We start from the raw sequence: 20,235 nt of genomic DNA on the forward strand, positions 1-20,235 counted from the left end.
GCTTATGAGCGCGAGGTCGCGGAATCAAAGCCTGGCAACATTTCGATGGCGGCGAATTCAGTGCAAGAATGCCGGTGTATTGTGCGTTGGGTGCGCGAAATAAATCGGGAGTCCCTCCACTTCGGCGTGCCTCGCAGTCATATCGTAGTTCTGGCACGTAAAACCCCAGAATTAAGTTTTTTTTTAGACAGCCTGTCGCTTTATAAGCACGCCGGAAGCCTCTGCCTAGTTGATATCAGTAATTTTTTTGAAACGCGGGACACTGTGCCGAATTGAACGCCTACGGCGATATGGGCTCGTAGCGCCGTTAGTCATCATCATCATCATCTTTGATGTCTACTTTGAACGGCGAAGGCTTCTCCCAGTGATTACTTCCGATTTATGACACTGTCTTCCGTCAACTTAATCGATCCTATATGCTTGCTAATTTCCAAACTTAGTCACGCCTTTTAATTCTCTACCGACAGCGCTTTCCCTTCCTTTGGCACCCTGTTCTTATTATCTGGTGGAATACCAGTTATCTGCTCTGCGCGTTACATGTCCTGTTCGACTCCATTTTCCCTCCTAATCTCCACTAGAACATCGGCTACCCCCGTTTGCTATCTAGTTCACACCACTGTCTTCCTTTCTCTTAAAGTTACACTTACCATTTATTTTTTCGTTCCATCACTCTTTGCGTGGTCAGTATATTTTTCTCGAGCTCATTTGTTAAACCCCATATTTTTATGCCCCGTAGGTTAGTACTGGTACAGTGCACTGATTGTGCACTTTTTCAGGGATGACGGTTAGCTCCATGCGCATTACATGTAAGTTGGCCAACTCCACTTGCTTCTTTGAATTTCGGCTATTATACGGGCTACACATCTGCTCGCATTCACACCGCCGTCTTTCTGTCTCACTTGCTTCCGCTACCCTCAACGTCGTCTTAGCCCCTAACGATGTAGGTATACGTTTAGGTGCATGTGGCTGTGTTGAAAAAGCCTGGACTCAACATGACAGTGGCTACCCCAATCAAACGGACAAACAAACAAACAAACAAACAAAGATCATTTCTCTTGTTCATTAATTCACTGGAATTGCATGTAGACCTGGTCAAATTTCCACAAAAGGTGTATAGGCAGTGGTGTTTCGTACGGGTAAAGTGGTGATCGGTGAATCTTTAGGTTGTTTTTTTGTATTCGCCCAGACGTGACGTCACACTGACGTACCCGAGCTGAGGTTTCGGGGCGAAATTCGATAAAGGAGAAGCTTGGTCTTCACTTCTTCCAGTGGCAACGCTTTTCCCCGTTGAAATTTATAGAGTATGAAAGAGTACTGTACCATTAACCTCAACGTCAACCAGAACAACTTGTCCCGGCCGATGTGCTGCTAGCCCTTTCGAATACTTTTATAACGTGTCGCATGCCGCTTGCTCGTCGCGCGCCTCTCTTCGTGGGTTCGGCCCCTTCGAGCCACCGGCGCCTCTCTTTTCCTTCTGAGTGCCTGCGGCGACTTTTTTTCCCCAGAAAAGGTCGCCCGCGAAAGCACTGTTGCGCGGCGGAGCGTTCACCTTGAGTGCCTTGAGCGTCTTAACTGTTATACGTACGTAAGTACATGCGTGCACGGACCAATCGCCGTACGCGTCGCGCGCTGCTATCAGCGGCGCGGACGCAAACGGGTAAATACGGACAATCTCTCCGTGCGCCGCGGTCGCTCTGTGGAATGTGTCGCAATCTGCGCGTGATCGGCCTGTGGGCGCTCACGTGCGACACTCGGTGCCCCCTTGCATGGGATATGGCCCAGACACGCGTATGCGTGACCTTTAAAGCCGGTTGTCGCGCGGCACGACTCGTAAGACGTGGTCCTGATATTTCTTTGTTTCTTTCTTTCTGTGTATGATAAAAAAGTGATCAGATGAGCACCAAGGGGCGAGACATGTCGTTGCAAGGAAGATGTAGTTGCGAATCTACGTATTTACGATTTGGAGACTGCATTACGTCGCTATATTACAAGTGCGGGTGGACTTGGAAACGCGAGGTCGCCTTCTACTATAGTGTTCGACTTGTTCGCGTTTGAATTCCAAACGGAAACAGCGAAAACAACAGTGTCCGCGTGGTTAATTAGGTTCAAATGACATCTAAAAAGTTTTTTTTTCGAGTTTCGAGTTACCTTGGAGGAGAACTTGCAGGAAAGCGGAACTTATCCACCAGCGCTCTGTTCTTTCTTCTTGCCTGCTCAGCTTGTTTATTCCTTTCCATGTTTTAGAGTGCAATACCAACTCGCCCAATCCTCAACTCTAGTGGAACTTATCTCCATTTTCACTTATTGAGAAGGGCTGCAAGTCTATTTTGCTGACGTGGTTCGTTCGTTCGCTCGTTCTTTCTTTCTTTCTTTCTTCCTTTCTTACTTTCTTTCTTTCTTTCTTTCTTTCTTTCGTTCTTTCTTTCTTTCGTTCTTTCTTTCTTTCTTTCTTTCTCCTAAATCGAAGTGCGCTAGGGTTTGTGCTTCTTGATCCCGTGGAAATAACCCGCCGCCGAGAGTCGAACCCTCGACCTCTCGTGCTCAGTTGTATAGAGCGCCACAGTGAGTGGCGTGCGCGTATAGCTCCTGCTATAGTTCAAGTGGGGAACGTCTCTCAACACCAGCACTGAAATAACTAATGCGCCCGTTTAACACTGTGGGTAAGCGGTTAACACTGCAAGTGTCGGCATAACTATCCAGCACTGCCAGCTAAGTGGAACATAGTAGTTGCGATTGTAGTTTTGTGTGCATAGTTGAACTGAGCGCCGGAAGATGGCGCCACCTACGCTCCGTGTATCCGGCGTTCCATAAGAGGTCATACGTGTGCGTACACGCAAGAAATAGCTTTAGTATATTCGTAAACGTGCTACAGCTTACTGAATGCCGTAACACCTGAGACGTCAATGGCACCTAGCAGCGCTGTTAGCACCATGTTGTGAAGCTTTCGTAATACACAACGCGATGTAAGTATTTGTGTTGCGTCATTGTTCTTGCAGAAGGGGGAAAAGTAAATGATACGTTAAAGATTGTTGCTACCGATGCCTTTGTTCAAGCAGAAGGGCAGAAAGTGGTCGCCGCAGTTGTCGTTCTGTGTGCTCTAGTTGATGCCTCTCCACAAGATAGCGCCACCAGCGCGGTTACACATGTCTCTTTCCGGTATTCCATGAACGTAACAGTCTTTGCGGAATACCGATCCACTGGAAACACATACATGAGTAGCTTCGTTGGTTGTGCCATCTTGCCGCGAATTGAATATTGTACTAAACTGCCTGTGTCAAGTGCCGGCAGCGACGTAATCGTCAGCACACAGCTATTTGTTTTATTTCTTTCGACAACAGCCGCTTTGACACAAAAAACCTGCTCAACACGTTGTTGGACAAAGCGTACGTCACAATGTGTCGCTGGGAGCGTTGTTACATTAAAGGTTTTTTGGTCACTGCCGTCCACGTCTCGTGTTACTTGGAATTCTGTGAATTAAGGATAATTTGTTTACGGACAAGCTAACGCCTTATATTGTGTCTTCGCGCTGCGCGAGTCCCAGAAAAGGAAGAATAGCGACTATTCTCGTCCGCGGTTATGTTGCGTAGCCCGAGATTTCAATAAATGTTCTAGGCGCTCTTTCAACTCGGCGTCGCAAGACGGCGCCACGAGTGTCGCTGTTGACGTCTACGTCTGCGATATTCGCGTATTCCGCCCGTGAATGCTAAGCGAAAGCTCTCTATTGTGGCGCATTCTCCTTGGCGAAAGTTCACGCCACGAGTCGCACCTTCCCGCCGTCACTACTGTCGCCGCCTATACTGCGCCTGCTTGTCGTAGTATGTAGCTCTCGGCAACTCCTTTCGTCTCCGGCTCGCTGGAGAGGGAAGGCCGACGGTGGTGTCGCGCGTACGCGTGCCTTCGGGCGTGCGGGGGTTGGCGCGGCGGCGGCAGCGTAGTACGCGTAGATAGCGAGACCTTGTGACCGCCCTGGTCACGCCACGACGCCCATGTAGGAAACAACGCGTGCGCGACTGCCCCCCCCCCCCCCCCCCCTCCGGCGGAGCGTGCAGGCGCGACACTCTTCTGTTTAACCCCCAGCCGCCTCTCGTTTTCCCGGGTTACCACCGGGCTAGGGCCACTAAACTCCTGTCTTCGGGCTCTCTTTTCAGACCGGACCAGGAAAAAAACAACCCTGGGAGAGATTATTCGCGTGCTTTCTTTCAGAAGTTGCGGCAGAGTGAACGCTTTCCTTATTTTTTTTTTTTTTTTAAGGACGCGCATGCTCTTTTTCGGTTAAACGGCGCAGCGCCGTCAAAGCTACGAGACGTGTTGAACCCTGTTGCTTGTCGGTGTAGCAAATTGTCATGTTGGGCTAGTTGGTGCATAGCTGTAAATCTTTGTGGCGCAGAGGTCAAGAAAAGAAAAACAGAAAAAGAAACGGGCAAAGAAGATAGCCACTCGTTTCTGTCAGTTGGCGTTCTAGAGCATCTGTGCATTTCTCCTTTCGTATTTTAACCCTTATGCCACAAACATTGACAGCAGAGTGCACGCTGTTATGTTGCGGCTCTGCACTCCTTGTACTTGCATGCGCCTCAATAAAGAGAGAAGCTTTCTTTGTTCGGTGTGTGTGTACGAACATTTCTAAACACGAATGTGTTTGTTACATGCCCTGCATTACGACGAGGTCAAAAAAAAAAAAAAAGACATAGAAAGTGACATTGTCTCATTGCATTATATTGATGTAACGAAATCACGGGGGCTTTTCACCTCTTGATGTCAGCTGTCTGCATATATAGGCTGTGAAGGAAAAAGAAATTCGGGGCATTTGTGGTCGTCAGACTTTCTTTCTTTCTTTCTTTTATTTTAGCAGAGCCACGATGTTTAATTGTTCACTGTAAGACAATTTACACCCTTATTGACATTTAAGGTTTTGAAGCACCTTACAGTGTTCAGGCCGTGTATTATAGCGAGATATAGTGCAAGGGTATACACCGAGAAAAATGTGACTGTGGAGAATTTTGTGAAGTGGTCAGTACGAAGTAGTCAATACGGCTACTCTGCGCGTCTCGGCCACGTAGTAGGTATTTTGGGGCGAGAGAGAGGAGCAAAGAAAAGGCAGATAGGCTGTAACCAGAAAAACTATGGTTTGCTACGCTGCACGGGTACGTTGGGAACAGTTTTAAAGAAAGAGCTTGAGCGAAAGCGGGGTCTTCCCGGATGGCATACAGGAAAAACTAATTCATACCAGCAAACAAAGAAAAGCTTTCTAACAATTCATGCCAGCAAACAATGAAAAACTCTCCAACAATTCATACCAGCAAACAAAGAAAAGCTCTCTAACAATAGACGTTGCGTCCACGTATCAGAAAATTCAATTAACACGAGCAAGAGCTGAAAAAAGAAAGAGGCCTTTATTAAATTCAGCAGTTTTCTGGAGCGTCCTGCCGTTCACTGTTCTCTCGTCCAAGCCTCGTTTCACTAGAACATTGTTCAGTCAAGCAATAAATAAATAAATACTTCACAGTTCTACGGAATGAAAAAGAAAAAGCACACATATCTGCACCAGAACCAGGATTTCGCTTTTGCAGCAAATAGGAACAGCGTTCACAGCGTTGCACTGTACTACAGCGATGGACGTCCTTGCTGCTGAACGGAGCGTGCCGTGTGCACCTCTACCGTTGCTACGCGGTCCTCGCCGCCAACCAACCAGCGCCGCATATAAGCGGCCCCTTAGTCACCGTGCTCAACTAACCTTGCACACGTGTTATGACTGGAATCGCTTGGCTTCACTTCCTTCTCGGTGTGCAGAGTGCCGTTTCGAGCTCTCTGTGTGGGTTTGCTGTGCTATGCCCTTGCGTACATCGAAGCACAAGAACGGCTAGAATCCCTTGCTGGCAGTATACTGCCAGCGGGGGTTTACGACGCGTGATGCATGGATTTGCCTAAACTTTGCCGATCTGGCTTCAAATGGCTTTGTGACTTCGGAAATTGGTATAATCTTCAGCAAAACATCGTGGTATGTGTGCAACGATTCTCAATGGTTGTCAAAGTACAAAGTACGTTGTTAGCTGTCGATGTTTGTGGCGCAAATTATTTCCGCGGAGAAAAGAAGGAACGTGGCGCCTTTCTTATCCGTTACTTCTTTCTTCTGCTAGCTAACCGCTTGTGCCACAAACATCGACAGCAATTATTATCTATATGCACAAGAGCTCCTCATAGCCTTCCTGCGTTTAGTAAAGTATGATTGCTTTCAAATAAAGAAAGATCAAGTATATAATAAATGACGCCGCAAGAACGGCTGGAAACCACCACCAAGCATGAATATTAAACAAATTTACGTATTATTACTATTGCATTCCCGTGCACAGCTGCATGACCGCAGCGCCGCAGCGGCCTAGTAATTTTTGCAGGCCACGCTATGGTGACCGCTTATCGATAAACTAGCGTGCGCTCCCGACACCTATGAGCAAGAAGCTGGTCCGTGCGTCTCTGGGCCACGGTGCATTGTCGTCGTCGACACCCGGCGCCCGCCACTTCATGCAGCTGTTGCAAAAAAAAAAAAAAAGGGGGGGGGGTACTTGCCAAAACACGATCTGATTGTGAGGCAGGCCGCAGTGAGGGACTCCGGAAACTTGAACCATCTGGGGTTCTTTAACGTGCGCCTAAATCTAAGTACACGGGTGTTATCGCATTTCGCCATCATCGAAATGCGGCGGCCGTGGCTGGGATTCGATCCCGCGAACTCGTGCTCAGCAGCCCAACACCGTAGCCACTGAGCATCCATGGCGGGTACACCTGTTGCCAGGTGGTGTGACAACGCGTTACGTTTCAAGGCTTCTGTCTTTCTTTTGTGTATAAAATCATTAATGATTTCGTAATTATTTCGCGAAGTCATCGCAACAGTTTTTGAAACATGACACTTCCATCGAGGTTGGTTCAAGCGTGAGAGTAACTGGTGGTCGGATGGTATAATAGAAGACAGAACAATGAAAGAGTTGTGGCGAAGGGCAACTACTCCGACAGCTATATGGTGAGGTGTTTGTCCTGTCGCGTAAACATGGTCGATATGACAGTGATGATGGTGCGTAGGTCTCTTGAGACACGTAATATGCACCGCATACACAATGTCTGAAACCGCCCTCGAGAGAGTCGCATTTGTTGGAGCTCGCTTCACGTTTGCGTAATTGCCGTTCTTGTAGCTTCCTTAGTCCTTGTTATATGAGTTGGCTCTCGTTAATTGGAATCGTATAATTAGACATTTCGCTTAATTCGAACGAACTGGAAAGGCCTGTCACAAAAATATACATTTCTATTTAAAAATAACTCGTTTAATTCGAACTCTAAAGCGTATGTCGGTTCGGTTAATTCGACCTCCACTGGGCGTCCTCTCGTGCGCGCAGCGGTGGCTAAAAGCCTGAAAACACAGAAACTTCAGCAGACGGTACTATTGCTACCACAGGCGTGAAACTGTTTTATTTAAATTCATTTTTGCCTCTTAAGGCCGACGCTTGTTTCGTGTCGTCTCATGCTGAATGAAGCAGTGTTTAAACATGTCGGCGCTCTTCTCCTCGTACTGTTGGAATCGCCACTCAACCACTACGAGCAAGAGAAAAAGAAAACATTACATAGTACTTCAAGCAACAGAAATTATTTGAATTCGTTCCTTTTATCGCTTTCATTCGGCCTTGCAGATAATTCGACCACATATTACGGTCCCGCAGGCGTCGAAATAGTGGTAGTCGACTCTGATTGTTGCTCCCTTTGTTAGCTGCTGCAGCGCGAGTGGTGCAACTGTCGTCGCGTCGCTCGCGTGTTTTCTCATTTTGCCCGACCACCAACCATCCGCTTTCCTGCTTGAGTTTGCGCGCATTCGCGCATTTTCCTGCTTGGCACGTGAGGAAGGGGAGGAGGAAGAGAGTTTTGATGCGCTCGTCACCTGTTGACGCGCCCCCCATACATCACGTCGTGCATCCGCCGCCGGTCACTGAAGGAGGGCGCGCTACGCCCGGCGCCGTTGACCCCGGCCAGTTAAGATGGCTGCTCAGAGAGTGCGAAGTGGTTCCATTGTCTTATACTGCCGCCAATTGTTTCTCTGCGTAGCGTACCAACGAAATATCGGAATACTATATCGAGACGTAGACCTCGCTTGGCTGTTCGCACCACCTTAATTGTGATGCTTAGTGACATCAATCAGTGTGCGTAAAGTTATAATTTCAGTGACACCTGGTCTGTGTCAGTTGATCTAAAGGCGTCGGCGCAGACAAAATCATCAACGCATCTCGGCTCTTTTATTGTCGCCTTTAGAATAGCATAAAAGACAAAACAGAAAATGTCTGGCGATTAGTGGTTGAAATAATTAACCACTACACGATTTTGCTATAATTCCTGCTGCTCTAGAGGTATAGAGCATATAAAGTAACTCGATGCTGTTCATATCGAAGTCTCCGGTATTCCGTTTACTGCAGTGCTCCTAAGTACATACTAAAGCTCTCCGATTACGTTAGCGATGTAGAGAGATGATGAGATCATGAGATCGTCCGTTCCTCCGCGAAAGAGCAGCCTGGTTGACCTAATAGCTTCAGTTACATTAGCTACACACTTTCTCGCACGCTTTGGTATATGCCGCCTTTCGACCGCTCATAACCGAGGTATCATACTTCGCGAAGGTGGTCATTCATTGCCGAACAGATGGGCACACTATGTAAGACGAGGGCACTACATAAGAAATGAACCAAACGCAGCGCTGTGGGTGTATCGTACATAATACATAACATCGTACGTAACATATGTATATACGTGAACACGATATGCACTCTAGTCCACTGCCGTGCACAATGCGCGTCGCTTGTCGAACGAAACACTGGAACAGGCAGAAATGAACACTTTCTCGAAATCACGAGATGCTCGAAAAAAACATTCGGAGGCGCATTCGGGAAGCATGGAGTGACCCAAAAAATGTGGGCCAAGTCGCGACCGCTGCATGCGGCGCGGGCCGACGCGCACCGCAGCACGTCGGCGGGTTGCGTGCGATGAGCGTCTCGCGATGCGCGCCCCCCCCCCTCTCTCTCTGAAATTCTTGCATTTATTCCCTCTACTTACGCATTTTGCACGCGCTGTCTGCATTAATGCCCGTGCAGTCCACCGTTCGAGCCGGCGTTCGGTGTTCAGTGTTATAGAATCGCTGGCTGGGCACGCTGCATACATCCTCAAAGGAAAAAGAAGAAAGGTGAACAATGCAAACGCCAGAGAACAGTGGGAGAAGACATAAACACGTAATTTCTATAAATGTAAACATAAAATTTTCTGTAAAGTGTTCAGTTCATTCTTAATTATTTTTAACCGTATTTGCTCATTACAGACATCTCTACACTTCGGTGCCAATAAGGGCATAAAAGTGTCCAATACGTTTCCAAACATCCACAATGTTTTGACGAGTACCTACACAGTCAGCAGATGATATTGTTTGGGTTTTTATTACATTCGGTGGCGTTTTTTCTTGCCCCCCGAGAATAATCGTTCTGCATATTGCGCGTCTTTTCCTTTCTTTAGCGCTGCGACACCGGTACTTTCAGGCCACAAACAGCGTGCGCATATCAGCGTGACGTCGCGTTGTTGAGAGGAACGTAGCGAGTGCACTGTTAAATAAAGGAAGTTCGTGTGCGCAGGGTTGGCGACATTTGTCGTTGGTGGACGAAATATACAACGCCAAATGTGCGTTTTTTTATTTATTTAATCATGTAGTTTGAAAATTTAGCGATACGGCCAAATTTCGGAGTATCCGCGATTGCTAGCACTCATGTTCGGAAATGAAAATTAGGTAGATAGGCTGCTCCTCGGGACCTCGCCAATGGACCTCGAAAACGGACGAGAACCTTGCGGCATCATGCTCTGACAGCCTTATCCCTTCGCGCTGACGCTTTGGAAGCTCTCGTGCGTAATACGTTCCCGTCTCCACCGATGCCAATACGAATTGGGAACCGTTCCAGGGAGGTTCGTGGAGATTGTCGCCTCGGTTGCATCGCCGTTCTCGGCACACAGTTCTGCTTACGTTCCGAGACATCCCCGCGTATTATGTGACCGCTGCGCACGGTGAAAAACCCCAGCTTGTTGTTGCCTTTGGAATCGGGCCAAGCGAAGCGGTTCGCACGGTCATTGTTCCATTCGTCGCTCGGAGTGATGGCGCCTTTTTTCTTAAACGTGTCTGTCTGTGTCGCTATCTGCGTCTGGGCACACAATAAACACGAAAGAAAAAGAACAAGTGGGCACAAAGAAAAAGAAAAACGCTACTTGAGTGCTTGTTTTGTCAGTGTCCCGATATAACCTACCGGATGTCGTCAGTGCGCTTTGTTAACTTCTCAAAAAATGCATAATCGTAACGTCTTCTGCGAATGAGGATACCTGGCTTTCCGTTAATTTGCTTTGCTTCGTCTCTCTCCGCTATTGCTGTTAAAAAAATAATAAATAGTAGGGCTTAACGTTCCGAAACCGCGCAGTAGGTTAAGGGGTTTGTCCTAGAGGAGGGCTCGAGTTTAATTTTGACCACCTGGGTGTTCTCAAAGCTAACTAAAACCTGGGGTGGTACGTGCCAAAATCACGATCTGATTATGAGGCCCGCAGTAATGAGGGATGCCGGATTAATTTTGGCCACCTTGGATTATTGACCCAGTGTATGGTACACGGGCGATTTTGCATTTTGCCACCATCAATACGCGGCTTTGGTAAATGGGCACTTGAATCTAAGTACACGACCTTTTATTGTAGCATTATTTGTCTACTTCAGCCGTTGTGAGCCTACCCGCGTATCTCTCAATCTATCTCTATAGGCTCTTACGCCTATCCAATTGCCTCAGCTTGGGCCATTAGGTATGTGATGCCTTCGTGGTCGTTGCAGCATCGTCATTCTACCTTCGTCATCCAACTCATCATGCCGTCGTCGTCACGCCATCGTCATCAGGCACTCGTCGTCATCCCCTTTGGACTCAAGTCGTCGTCATCACGATATTGTTGTTCGACCATCGTGATCATTAGTTGGCGTGTCATTGTCGTCATGCCACCTTTGTGGTTCAGTCGGCGTCATTCCTTCTTCCTCCTTCCGTCGTCGTCGCTGCGTAGGCGTCATACGGTCGTCGTCATGCCTCCTCATAGGCGACTGTGGCAAGCCAGTGCCGTAGTAAAGTGGGACGATACCGGAGTATGCTGCATTTAGCCGAAGCACTCGGAAGTCTCAGAATGACCACTGCGGATGTGAAATAAACGTGACTTCTGAAATACGGACTGTCGCTACGTTGCTCGAAATGCAATCATATTACCTACGACAGTCATCGTGTTATTTGCTCTGCCGTAATTTTTTAAAGCGTTAACATTCGAAGTGTCGAAGTGGAAAAAAATTCACCGACGATTACGATACTCCCTAATGCGAAATTTGAACGCAGCTTTTTACGTGTTTTCATTTCGCGACAAATTGGCTGGCGCGCGCAATATATCGTGCGGCACGATGTAAACGGAACGAGGTGTTGCAAGACAAGTAACACTTAATCACAACGATAGCCGCGAGCAAAGACGGCGACCGTCGAAATCTGACCTTCTGGTCAAGCGCGTCGGCTTTTATACAGGACTTGTCGATGGTTACAGTGTAATCGCTGGTGCCCGCGTGCCTTCCACAAACTACTACACAATTCGCGTCGCGCATAACATCAGATTACAAATACTATAGCGCCATCTCGTAGTCCCTTGCGGCACTCTGCTTCCCTCATCACCCTTTCGCCATACTCCTCCTCCGCTTTCCGCCTTGTGCTTTCATTGTAGCCTCCTCCTCCGCTTCCTTTCTCGCGCTCTCTTCGCTATCGCTTTTTTCATCTCCCGCAGCGCTCCGCGTTCGCTTTCATCTTTCGCTTTGCTCGCTCGCTCGCTCGCTCGCTCGGTAACGAGGTACGACGCCGACGTTCGCCGAGGAACGGGCGCCTAAAAGCTGCGCTCTAAAAAGGTGTACGTGTTCGAAGTGTGGCTCTGCAGAAGATTCACTGGGTGGTGACGTGACCGAAATACTACGCGGAGTATCTTTGTTTTTGCCCTGAGGGGACATAAACTTTTCTGCTTGCAACTTGTACGCACTGCGGTCTCCGCATCAGAAATTTCACTATATGGTGCGAGCTTTTTATTTTATGTATTGTTTATTTGCTAATTTAAGCATTTCTGAATGGGGCACCGTCTAGGCATATCTACCTTGCTGACCTGTTGTCGTCCCAGCGAAGTTCCATTCTGCATGTTGTAGTGGCCTCAAAGTGTATGTATAGTAAGCCTGATGTTTTGTTGTGATTGATTAGGCCAGTTCCAGTGCTACCAGGTTTACTTAAACAGTATGAGATTCGTGTATGTGTGCGTTAACTAAAGCTTTTTATGACACACAGTGTTCTCACGTTTGTTGCTTTACCGTGTGTGCGTATCGGAAATCGCTGTGGTTAGCCTCGGTTAGTTTTCTGGTGCGTGGATAGCCTCTGGTGACGCTCGTTTCACGTTGGCGCGCCCCGCGCTACTTATGTCGAGCTGTTTGCACAAATTCCGAACTTTTTTTTTCTTTTTCGCTGAGATAAGTAGTATGACAATGACGTGAATTTAAGACGCAGACTAGGGTGGTGGTATAGCTCATAAGTGATCGGCGAGAAGTCCTTGGACAAAAAGTACAACTGAAACGCTTCTAGTTCCGTACGTGTATCCTTGTTATATGCACGCCTGCTTTTCAGCACGACGAGTCGCTGCTAACTTGCTCAACATTTAGTCGTTTCAACCATACGATGAAAATTTCGTCCGGGTTCGTGAGTCTCGGAAGAAATGGCTATGCAAAGCGCGACCTTGCAGTGAGTGGGGAGTCGGAATCCGATCTCGAGATAAGCGTAACGGAACCCGACTTCGCGGTGTGTCGCTTTCGCTCGTTCGAGGCCCACACTTATTGCGCCGGCTGTATTGTAAGCGGGGGAACAATTTACGCGTCGATCGCGCGTGTACGTGTGCGCGGTCACGTTGACTCAACGTGACTTGCGTGGGCCCTGCAGGCTTAATTTTCCCTTCCATACCGCCTTCTGTAGTAAGCAAACGTGGTAGTGGCAAGGGTCAGGGTAGGAGGAATGAAAATATATGACTTATTGTGCAGTGTAATAAAGTAAATAAATACATAAATAGATTCTGTGGCACATAACCAGTGACCCATTTAAGTTGTTGTCTACTCCGCGAGACAGCAGCCGCAAAGAAGGAGGAAGTCCATCAGTGGACTTGTCCATCAGTGGACTTTTCCATTTCGTCTGCTGCTGAAGTTCTGATTGGCTGGGGGCGCCTGTCTCCGTCTCACGGGTATCAGTCAGAACTTCACCAGCAGACGGAATGGGCATGTCCTCTAGGTGGACACTTACAAAATACCCCCTTTCCCCGACAACCCTATAGGGATAATCGCAGGACTTTGCTTAATTATTGCACACCATCCGAATAGACATGCGGTTCGACATTCCATCGAACGTGAACGCGAGTAATATACTTAGCTACCTTGACAAATAAGGGCGCAGATCGAATCGGGTAGCAGCGAAACAGTGTCTGCGCTTGCTAATTGCTCCGCGTTAGCATTGCGACACCGCCCCATTAATACTTTCCCTGCTAACCGCGCGCATATGAGAGCAAGTTTCCTTCTCCCTTTGATGAGCATGGTTGCCATAACTCCTAATTAACATCCGATTGCGAAGTATATATATATATATATATATACACACACACACACACTTTCCAACTTTCTTGATGCTCCTCCTGGAGAAAAAAAAGAAAATGTTGCCGGAGGGGAGCTGCGCGTCACTACACCCTCGTAAGCTACGTTTACATGCACGGGTTCCGAGGACAAAGCCGAGACGAGTTGACTTGTTGCGTTCATGTGAGCGCCGTATACCGCGTCGGGTCCAAGGTGCGCCGGGGAGGTTTCAGTCAGAGCGACTACTGGGAATGTGTTGACTCGATCAGTCGACTTACTTTGCACGTAAACTTGGTCGGGGTATACGCTCGGGTCAGCCCGACTTCTGACTCGACCCCTCTCGCGTCGAATTGAGTCAAACGAAGTTCAATCGTGTAAAACAATGAACTGTCGTATCTGTGCGGGATAACGTAAGGGCACGCAGTTGGCTGTCTTTGCTGAGTCCCGATGCAGTTGAACTTCGAAATTGTGCGCCCGAATAAATAATGCATGTACGCGCAGAAACAAATAAAAAGAAAAGCATCTTTGATAACATCTATAGTATACTTGTATGGTCGACAACAGTATTTATATCCATGTTAAATTGTGAGCATAAACAGCAGCTGTCGGCCATGGCTTTTGTGACTTCATTGCTAGCATATTTAAGGAGGCGTACAGTATAGACGCCTCCTGCACTTAGCCAGACATTATACTAGAGGAAACTCTGACGCTATAGCATGAATTAAATCATCTATATAATGGTTAGGACATGAATTTACCGAGACTTCGTCCATCTGGTTTCAAATGACCTTGCGACGTCGCAAATTCATCATTTTGAACAAAATGCGGTATTATATTATGTGCAACGATTCGCAACTATTATGCACGTGCGTGGAGATTGCCTCGCTGTATAAAAAAAAAAAAGAAAAAGAATCTGATTGTTCGGAAATTTAGAAAGGCAAAACGTAATAAATGACGCCACGAGAACGTCTGCAGCCACAAGCTCGAATATCGGACAAATGTATATGCCGAATTGACGATCGCAATACCATAGTCACCTCTTAACACTTATCTTTATTTTTTTTTTAACAACTCGAGGTCTGACGGTCCCGATTCCCACAGACTCTTACGTCTTCGCTTTATAGAAGGGTTTTTGTTTGCTCAGAGATGGTTCCTCTCGGTGCGAGGTCTCTCCGGGGTGCCTTCGGCACTACAGCGTCGCGTCCGTGGTGTAGTTGCGGCTTCCACGCCGGCCGCCAGACGCATTAGCAGAGAGGCCCGCCGTACGCGCTACGCGACGAAACTGGATCACCCCGCGCCTCCGCGCTGGCCGCCCTGCGTTGTGGAACGCGGAACGCCGCAGAGCTGTCTCCCCCTCCACTGTTCTCTATTTTTCATTGAGCTCGATATTACGTGGCTCTTTCTGAGCTTTTCATTAATTCTTTCTTTCTTTTTTTTTTTCTGCCCCCCTCGTGCCTCTTGTCTCTATTTCATCTCCTCATCCTGCCCGCTCGTGTGTCTGTGCTGCGTCAGAAATGGGACGCGTCGGCGTTGTGCGAGGTCGCGCCGGTGTTCAATGGGTATGCCGGAAAGAAAAACTATGAAAAAAGAAAAAAAAAAGAACTGGTGAGGGACCACGTGCGCGATACGGAGATACGCGATCGGTGGTGGTCTCGGAATTGGAGCGGCGTGCACATATACGTGTGCGCGCGCATCAGCCGACGACATTGGAAGCCGGCCGACCGTTGGCTTTGTCGGCGACGGGCTCCCGTTGCACTTTTGTTTTACGGCGACAGCTGCAGCGGCCTTCCAACTGGCTCGGGTGTGCCTGGATTCGTCATCGTTGTCGTAACTGTTCTTGTCGGCGCCTGTTGAAACGCTCTTTTAAACGCGCTAATTGTGCTGGGATCCTTCATATCTGCCGCATTCGTCAAGTGCTCTGTGTAGTGATGATGACATTTGCTGGACCAATGGACCCTTTCTTACGAGTTTGTTATTGTTGCTTAATAACTGCAGAATTGTGGAGTGGTAGGTTACCTGATAGCCGATTATCCCAACAGAGTTTTTAGAAACTACAGCGTACGTAGATACGGCAAATACACGAGCTTAAATGTACGAAGAACGCAATAAGATAGCCTTGACATCGCCTCCTCTATTCTTAGAGGAGGCCATGATCTGGACAAGTGTCCCACTTTGTGGCGGATAGACTTCACGTTAGCGTGCGGGATCGCAGCGCCCTCTATAGAATAAGCGTTGTGGAGACTTTGCTCGACGCGGAGTGAAAGTTCACGCGAGTGGGCCACGTTTTTTCTTCGATGCTTGACGGTCACTGCGCGTGCGTCACCAATGACACTCATTTACCAAAAGGACACGCACATCGCGCACAGTCCGCGAGTATGCTGTTGTACTCCGATCCCTCTGGGGTGGTTAAATTCTTACGCAGATGCGTAAGACATATGCGCAAAGATGTCCTACTACACTGCCAATGTTGGTGACTCTCTAGGCACTATATATTGCATGCTATATACTTACCCGTATATAGCCCGTACATATACTTGCCCGATGCCCGATTCTCGTGCCGAGCAAGTGAAGTGTAGGGAAATGTATATGTAGCGTGTTACAGCAGATGACTCCAGATAAATCCGGGCTATAGAGGGTAACGTTGTTATTGCCGTTAAATGTCCACAAAAGGCGGGAGGCGCGGATGGGAACGAGACGGTTGTGTCGACGCCCTGCAGCGTTTTTTCGCGTTCATGCACTCTTGCACCGCGCACCATCTGTTGCCGCTTGGGCCCTTCCGGCTGCCGAATGTTTTGTAACGACGAGTCGCACGTGGGCGAAGTCAGCCAAGCTTGCAGCATATGTTACGGATTCGGTGCCCTCTTGCACGCCCAGTCGGAACTCGCCGCGTGCTGCTTGTAAATAAAATGTTGCGAAGCTTAACTCAAGCTCTTCTCCGTGTGTAAAGTTTATCCGAGCTTTCTTGTAGTGGCGTAAATTTAGATGGAAAAGGGTTGTTCCATCCTTCCTTCTTCAGCGGTTTCATTGTGTGGTGCCTCGATGATGGTGATAAGAGGCGCGGTTTGATATCCTTTCATATATATATATATATATATATATATATATATATATATATATATATATATATATATATATATATATATATATATATATATATATATATATAGTACAGCACAACTTTTAGAGACGGACAGGTCAAAGAACAGGACGAGTGCTGTTTCTATGACTCGGACAAGACTTTCGCCTGTCCGTGTCTGGATTGGTACCAATTTCCACTAATTTGCAATCCTATTAAGCGGCATTTTATCCCTGTGCCGCTTGTATAACGCTTCCAGTATTTGTTGTACCACTGTGCAGCGAAAGTACCACTACGGTGGTACTTTCCATAAATGTTGAAATTCGCACACTGCCAAGATCTCTGCTGTGTGCACTTCAGCATCAGCACTCGAATAAGGAACGCTAAAGAGCAGTATTAAGTCAAGGGCACACCAAGGAAATTTGATCCTGCGCTTCTACAATATTTACAATTTCGCTTCTATGATACAAAGTGCGTTTGTGCAATACGCAAAAATGCCCACTTTTGTCGTGGGCGGAGGCTTGGCAAGTCATAAAAAGAAAAAGAAAGAAAACCCAACGACGGGGGTCGACGCCACCTTGGAAGTTCGCTCACCAGCCCAGCATGACGTCATGGATTTTTACGGCGTCTCTTAATGCGAAACATTTGGGTAATTAAGGCATCTTGAATCCATCAATCCATCCATCAATCTCTTAGGTCGGACGGACCTAAGACCTAAGCAGTATCTCTCTCTCTCTCTCTCTCTCTCTCTCTCTCTCTCTCTCTCTATATATATATATATATATATATATATATATATATATATATATATATATATATATATATATATATTATTCGTTCACCTACCATAGGAATGATTGATAGTGCATTCGAACCTCTCTATATCGAAATAATGCATATAACGAACTAAATGAAATATTCCTTGAAATCCGCATATACATGTATTTAAAACCTCGTTTTAACGAAATGAAATTGGCCCGCCACTAGATATAACGAACAACATTCGTCTCCGGAATCAAAGAACCGAAACGTTGCGCGCCTAGCATGTCGCTTTCCGCAGGGTTCCGCACTCGTTCGCCGCGGCAGTTCAAAACTCCCGCGCCCCCGTGTCTACGCGCGAAGGTGGGAAATATTTTAGTGCACCCACTTCTACTACGAGGCGTGCCGCGTATAGCAGCCGCAGTGTCCGAGATCTCCCTGACGCGATATAGGGGGGCGCGTCGCTTTATTCCCTGGCTGAAGCAGAAATATATTCCTACTTGTTAATGCATTCTGCGCCACAATGCAGAAATTTGTCCGACTTGTGGAGGCACTGGCCATCACACTGATAGTATACGATATAATTGTGTAATACAACGCATACGCACTCGTACTTTCACGTACTCATTGATTTCGAAATAATTCATTCTATAAAGACAGGATTACAGTTAAAGATATTGGGCGAGGTAAAGTTTTTTAAAAATATTTATTAGGAAGAGTGGATAGAGAAGTGGGGGCGGTGTCCCCTACGGTTCTCCCCGGTCGAATACTACTTCTGCAATCGGCTAGCTTCTGCGCAATTTCATTTCCTTGCCGTGCATCTGAGGAGGAGGCGACCTCTCTTGGCGTTCTTTTGAGTCACGCTAGGCGCGCGCCCTTGTCGGAGATCGGGTGCGCGCTACCGGCGTAAGCAGGCTTCCCATTCTCGGAGGTGATAGATTCTCTCGCAGGTTTCGGAACATCTGCGCCAGATGGCGACGCCGTCGCATGTGGCCGCTTCGAACGGAGAATCGATGGAGGCCAGCGAAGAAAGTGCGCGGTAGTACTAGTAGCATGGACGGGCTTTAGTTTGCGTTGTCACGGAACCGTACCATGTAAATTGTGGCCTCGCTCAGCCTGTGATAAATCTAGGACCACGCTTGGCGGGGTAATTTAGCGATAGACGAAGCGTGTACAAAAACGCGGTTCAATTTAGGCTCGTCTCTTCAAGCTGTACGCTAGAGGAAGTCACGTTCGCCTTATGGGTGAAAAGGGTGTCTTAACTCTTTCTTTCTCTCTCTCTCTCTCTGTCAGATTTCGTGCCGAAGCCCCAGTGCCGTTAAGTCAGCGCGTCATCACAGATTTCAAACTATTTTTTCGTATTTCGGACCTTCGTAGTTCATTATGGGGTATTGAAACTCGCTCATTTCAGTCTCTGGCTCTGTTAGAATACAATGCAATGCGTCTTTACCGATCGAAAATTGTCTAGGTACGAGCAGACACCGTCAAAGTCTGTGACGTCATGGCGAGCTGGTGCGGCAAATTTAAGGTGGCGTTTTAATTAAGAAAAAAAGAACATAAAGCTCAAATAATATTTATATTTAGTGTCCCTGTAGTTTAAGTCTCCGTTAGACCTTCCACAAATCGTTACTCCTCAGCAAGCGTTATTTTTCACATAATTCTTCTGTCTACAACTTTATTATTTTGAAAGCCTCGTTCCCACCTATGCTTGCTCTTACTTCAGTGTTATACAATATTTTTTCTTCTATAGTTTTAATTGTTCAGACTTCTCTATATATTTATCTCAGCGCCTCTCAGTCAGTTTTCAATTCTTTAATGATACCACTTCCGAAACTTCGCTTCGAACTCTGTGTGCAGGTCGGCGTGGGGTTAACTGACAGGCGTGCACTTGGTATGCGACAAAACGAAACATCGCATCCATACGTCGCCGACTATCACCTGTTGAATATGGTTAAAATAGCTAGCAAATCCGGAAAAAAAAAAAAAGAGAGAGAGAGAGAGAGAGAGAGAGAGAGAGGGGAAGAACCTGCCTATTAGCAATGTTATTTGGCTTTGCTTACAGTGCGCTCGTATATTTAGTTCTCTCCCCCTCTGTTTTTCTTGTCGTGGTGTTCATCAAAGGGGCTGTACGCAGTTAATTTTGTTCTTCATAGAGGACACACGACAATCAGCAGACACGAGAGTGTTGCACTGATCTCTATGTCCGATTTTTGAAACACCTGGCGCTATTCTGGGCATCGTCAAATTTCGCCATATTGTGGAATTCTGTAATGGCGGCGTTTTAGGCCAATCAGAGAGGCTGTAACTGCCCTCTGGGTCAATCAGAGCTATCAGTACGGCGAATTTTGCGATGTGGCGTGTTTTGACAATGTCTCCTTTTTCACTGTTTACAACCATAGGCCCTGGATGTCTTCCGTTTTTACCCACTGAAGTACCCCGATAAATTTAGCGGCCAATAAAGGCAGTGGTGAGTTACGAGAGCGCGTTAAAAGAGGAGGCCGCAGATTTTCAACGCTTTTTCCCTGTACATAACCACTATAATTTTACAAGTTTGCCTTAGTTTACTCAAAAACTTATAAGTATAAATTTTGAGGCATCATGCGCCTTTTCTCTTTCTGAAAACACAAAAATTAGACTTTTCGTGCATGGGGACACTTAATATCACGATTTCGTTCCGCCATAGTAGACTGATTAG

At 47.2% G+C, this 20,235-nt stretch overlaps 1 protein-coding gene across 4 annotated transcripts in view; it reads left to right on the forward strand.

The window, feature by feature from the left end:
* The window catches only part of Pfrx (6-phosphofructo-2-kinase/fructose-2,6-biphosphatase), a 149,839-nt gene that overhangs the window by 35,072 nt on the left and 94,532 nt on the right, over nt 1–20,235 (forward strand). The window lies entirely within an intron of this gene.

This window comes from Dermacentor variabilis, chromosome 9, assembly GCF_050947875.1.
Source record: "Dermacentor variabilis isolate Ectoservices chromosome 9, ASM5094787v1, whole genome shotgun sequence".
NCBI classification, from domain to species: Eukaryota; Metazoa; Arthropoda; class Arachnida; order Ixodida; family Ixodidae; genus Dermacentor; species Dermacentor variabilis.